Raw genomic sequence first — 5826 nt, forward strand, 5'->3', positions numbered from 1 at the left:
ATTTTTCTTGTTTGTGGAGTTTGATAGGATTTGTTTTGGGAGTTGTTACGACCTTCAGGCTATGGATAGGTTGTCGACAGGTTCAATCCGCAGGCAGCAGCTAATCTGCTTGATTTGGGCGTACGTACAAATTTATCGTTGGACTATAATGATTTGAACAAGATGGAAGGTACCTAAGATGAAAGACAGATTTCACGTCTAACAACATCCAAAAAATTCTGACAGAACCCTATATAGTATAATAAATGTAGGTAACAAGGCAAATTAGAAAAAACCTTGCACAGATAATTGATTTACTTGTAATTCTATACACATAAGAGTTTGTCATATATATAAGACATGTACCAAGCATGCATTCACAAATCAAAATAATCTATATAACTATATGAGAGTCACAAAAAATTGATAAAATAAAAAAATGTGATATTGGCACGGCTCAATCAAAACAAAGAACACAAATTTTGGGAGCTTTGATTTGATTGAACCATTCCAACATCTCATTTACCTCAATAAAAACATCTCTATCTAGAACACGATGACCACCGTTGACGAGGGTAGAAGGAACACTAGACAGTGATCAATGATCGAAGAAACGTCTACTTCCTCGCCTAGCCTTAGATGCTTGCTCCAGACCTCATGTACCCATAACATATGATTTGATTATGGAAGATAGTGGTATTAGCTCATATTGGAATTTGGAAGAAGAGAAATCAATGGATATAGGATGGATCCTTTGGGACTAAAAACAAGAAGGAAGTGTAGAAATATCAGAGGACTTTACAAAGAAATGAAGAATGGTTGAGAAATCCAAATCTTTGGCTTGATAGAGAAGAAAGATGGCATTAATATTATATAATATAAACCCTAGCTAGATATTGTATTCCACGTAATGGTTTATGTCCTTTATTATGACATTGTCAATAACAACTTCATATTTTTCCTCCTTTCTCCATTAACCTACCCACCACCAACATCGGATGAGGTAGTTGGAAGGATAGACAGATATCTGTATGATTCGGCAGTAATCAAGTTCATCCGAGGTCCAAAATTAGGGGTGAGCACCTGGTTGGTAGTCGACCATTTAAGGTAAGGACGAAACAAATTAATGACAGTTTGGTTAAATCATCTGCCCGAATTGAGGCAATCAAACCATCAACCAACTTCGTTTCTATCTGATTCGGTTTGACTCGACTGAGTTCAGTTTGTTGGTTTAACCAAACTCATTTAACCAAATGAAGCATGAGAGGAACATGAAATTAAATAAAAGAATGGAGATTAAACTTTAAACTTAGTCTTTAAATTATTATATATGGGTCAGTCGGTTAGGTTTGGGTGGTTTTCAAATACTCAGTCAAAATCAAACCACATTGAGACAAGTTGATTACTTTTTTAACTAAATCGAGTCAAACAATGTTCGATTCGGCCCAAAAATCATTATGTCGTCAATTTGGTCTATTTCGGTCTGGTCGGTTTGGCCGATCATTACGCATAGTGGTGGCCAACGGGGTGTGCCGACACGAAAACGGACCGGCACGGCCCGTTTATTTGAGGACACGGAACGGCACGGAACGGTCCGTTCCGTGCCGTGCCGACCCGTCACGGGTCTGGCGTGCCGTGTCGGGGCTGGGATTTTAGAGCCCCAGACCCGTTAAACACGGCCCATTAGACACGCAGGAACGACACGGAACGGATCGTACACGGCACGACCCATGGGCACGGAACGGAAACGGCAACAACGACACGCTAGCAACGACCCAATTTAGTTATTTGAATTTAACAAAAGAATTTTTTTTTTGTTGAAACAAACTAAAACTTTTTTTTCAAAAAAATAAACAAATAAAGTGGTAAAGATAGTCCCACACCTAAACCAAAAAATATAAAGTAAATGTGGAGAGTCTTTATACAACTCTTCTCCAATAAAATAAGCAAAGATATGACATAGACTCTAAAGTTTTTGTACATCACAATTTTTTACTTGAAAAAAAAATGTATATTTCTTTTAATACTTTTTTTTGACAAGTAAAAAAATATTTATGAATGGGTCGGAGCCACGGAAGCGACTACGGGAACGCCACGGAACGACCACGGGAACGACTACGAAAACGCCACGGAAACGGCCAGAAACGCAACGGAAACGCCACGGGAACGGGTGGGCCGTTCCCATGGGCCGTTTCTGTGCCCAGACCTTTGTGGTCTGGGCACGGCACGGAACGGCACGGCTCAAGCCGTGCCTGGCGTGGCCGTGGCGTGTCTGACACGCCACGGCTGCTAAACGGGCCGTGCCGGCACGACACGGCCCGTTGGCTACCACTAATTACGCACCCCGATCCTAAACAACCAAAGTGGCAGTTTTGGATCAAAATTTTAACTTTACTTCTGGCTAGCGGAACGCCAAGGTCTATCCTACTAATATGGTATTTCAAAAGGTAATTTTTTGTGTTCTGAGTATTACTTTTTTTGTTGAAACCATTTCTCATTAACTTATACATATTTTAACGTTTCACAAATGTTAAAGATTTAATTTAGTATGATAGTTTGTATATTGAGATAAATAGGAAGTATATGGATATGGTGTTACCTTGAGAATGATTATGTCTTAGAAAAAGTCTTTGGTAAGGAAGCTTCACCTTCCTTGTCTCCTTGATCAGAGTAAGACAGAAAAAGAAACCCTAGATTCCACATAGCTTAGCTTGAATCCATACACCAAAACCTAATTAATTACCTACTCTTTGTCGTGTTTGATCATTTTTAATGAGTTGGTTTACATTTTGTCTATTAAACTATTTCAAGTCAAGATAGTAGGAGAAGGGTCGATATTCTTTTTTATTTTCGAAATGTACAATTGGTTAAGCCGTCTTTTCTTTCCTTTCTTTTGAGAAAAAATCTACCAGTTCCTGGGAACGCCACGCATTATACATTGTTAGTTTATTTTTCGACAATGAATTTCGAGCCTGACTAATTACTAGATAAAAGATATTGGTGTAGGTGTAGTTTTGGGCCCTCTTTCTCCCTCAATAGTCTTGGGCCTATTTCTTCCAAAATTCTCGTATGGGAATATATTATCTATAGGATTACCAACAACTGGTAGCCTAGTTGGTAGCACATCTATTCCAAAATTCCAGAAGTCTAAAGTTCGATTCACAGCAGAAACAACCGCTTTGATCCTCAATGTCACGAAGAGTCTCATATTTTAGATTTTGTAGGGCAGCTTCGAAATAATTGTACTACAAACAAACTTATAACATGATTTAATTTGTAGTTTTATGGGCAAGAGTTTAGACCATGTATGGGGGTCTCAGCAAAACAACTTCCCCTTGTACGTACTCCGTAACATTAATGGGTAATTGAGTTTATCCACACTTCGATAGTTAGACTTGTGTAGGACTGACAAATCCCCTACTTTTTTTTTTGATGAGATAGACAAACCCCCTACTTGTTCATAAATTTCATCTCTTTTCCAAATGTTGCTAACATACACCTTCCACAAAGTTTTTGGATGACAATTTCGATCTCTCTCTAACAATTTACTTCAATTATCTCTATCTAACAATATCTATACATGTATAGTTGGAACATTTATATATGTTTACATCTCTAATAAATTCAGACTTAAAAAGAACTAATCATATCAAATTCAGACATGTTATATAAGGTTGAAAATATTTGCATCGAATACAGATATAAAAACATGCAAAATATACAAGTAAAATTACACAAAACTATAGCAAACTTTTAATTTGAATTTGATAAAGAAAAAAGATGACATCTAACTCTCTATCTCCTCTTTAACTCTCAAAGTCCTTCAACAAGAAAAAACTCTCAAAGTCAAAGACAATGGAAAGTGCCTATAGCCAAGTTAATTGCCCACATAATTTCTTCAGTTTGATTTAGGTGGTGCTTTTTTTGTTCGAATTGAGATCAGACATTCGATTTAAATTCTGAGTTGACTCGAACCAAATTTCAAATATTATTTGTCTGACTCGTGTGTCTGGCTCGTCTATTTGAATTGTTAATTGTCTGATTTTAGTCAGTAAAGAATAAATTTTATTTAAGAGTCCGTTGTCTGGAATAACTTCATATGAACATTGTTTCCCTTATTAACAAGGCGAGTCTGGTTTAGGTGAGTCAATTTTTAAAACGGTTGTAGAACAAAATTCGTCGACTTACCACCGCATAGATCCGTAAACTCACCCCAATAGTCACAAACCAAATCTATTTGACTCGTTCGAGTCCGACTTATTTCTACCCGTCAATTGTTTATACTCGTCTAATTCCAACCAGACGCGTGCCTTAATTTTTGCGGACAGACAGGGTCCACCTGTAGTTAAGCAGCGGGCCTCATTCGAGCAACATGCAGGGGGCGCCATCGGTGTCATTGGGTCACAGCCTCACAGGTGACTGCGGGCTGGCTCGGGACCATGGGCCTTATTCGCGGCCCTAATATGTTGATTGGGATTATAAATCATATTATAACGACTTCTTCCCGCCCTCTCATTCCTCAAAACACTAGTAGAAATAAAAACCATGGAGGGGGAAGACGCTCTACTTTTCAGTCATCCCCCTAACCCTAGATGGGAAGAAGACATGGAAGAAGAGTCGATGGATTTGATGGAAAAACTGAAGTTTTCAAGGTATATATAGATCATCTCTTCTACTTAGTTTCTTTTTTCCAAATACTGTTTTTTTCTTCTTTTAAATCATATATAAGGTATAATTCTACTGGAACTCTTCCATATTCGGTACCAACAATGAAGATTTAGAGTTTCAAATTCTAGAAGACTAAAAGTTCGATTCACAACGGAGACAACTGCTTTGAAACCCAACGTCAAGAAGGATCTCATATTTTAGATTATGTAGGCAGCTTTTAAATAACAAGTATACTATAAACAAATGTATAACATGATTTAAGTTGTAGTTTTACGGTCAAGAGTTTAGATCATCTATGGGGGTTTTAACAAAATAACTTCCCCTTTTACGTACTCCTTAACATTAACGGGTAATTGAGTTTATCCACACTTGGAGAGTTAAGACTTGTGTAGGAATGACAAACCCCCTAGTTGCACATAAATATCATCTATTTTCCAAATGTTGCAAACATACACTTTCCACAAAGTTTTTGGATGACAGTTTGGATCTCTAACAATTCACTTCAGTTATCTATATCTAACAAGGGAAAATGACTATTTAAGTCAATATAAAATACACAACAGGTAAAAAAAACCAACAAGATTTTGAAATAACCAAAGTTGTCAACTTTATTATTGGTAATTGTAATTTAGGTATAGAAATAATATCACTAATTGTCATTAAGATCACTTTAGATTTTTTCGTTCCAAATATACCCCTCCATATGTTAAATTAATTTAGGGTTTCTTCATCTTTTTTTCCAGCTATCTTCTTCTTCTTCTCCTTTGCTCTTTGCCGCCTCCTCTTTCTTTCTCTCTCTCCATCTTCCATTAAACCTAGATCCACAGAAATCAAGCTTGCAAGATTGAGAACTATATCTTCTCCTTAATTGTTATCTCTCTGTCTCTGTCTATTCCTCTTTCTCCATCTTCCCTTAAAACCTAAATCATCACTGAAACTGAGTTTGGAAGACTATGAATCACAGTAGTTCTTGACTGATTGCACACTTTGAGGGAACAAACCATGAAGAAAAATCTAATACGAATTCACTTTGCATAAAGGATTGGAGGACACACAACATTCAACTCAGGGCATCAAATTTTATCATTAAGAAGAACACAGAACGGGTATTAGTTCGTAGAAACATATTGCGATCAATCTTTAGCCAAATAAAAACTAGAGGCTTTAGATTCATTAAAG

The sequence above is a fragment of the Eschscholzia californica genome, unplaced genomic scaffold (genome assembly GCF_041429995.1).
Source record: "Eschscholzia californica isolate CP2 unplaced genomic scaffold, dmEscCali1.0.p SCAF_4, whole genome shotgun sequence".
In the NCBI taxonomy this organism is placed as follows: Eukaryota; Viridiplantae; Streptophyta; class Magnoliopsida; order Ranunculales; family Papaveraceae; genus Eschscholzia; species Eschscholzia californica.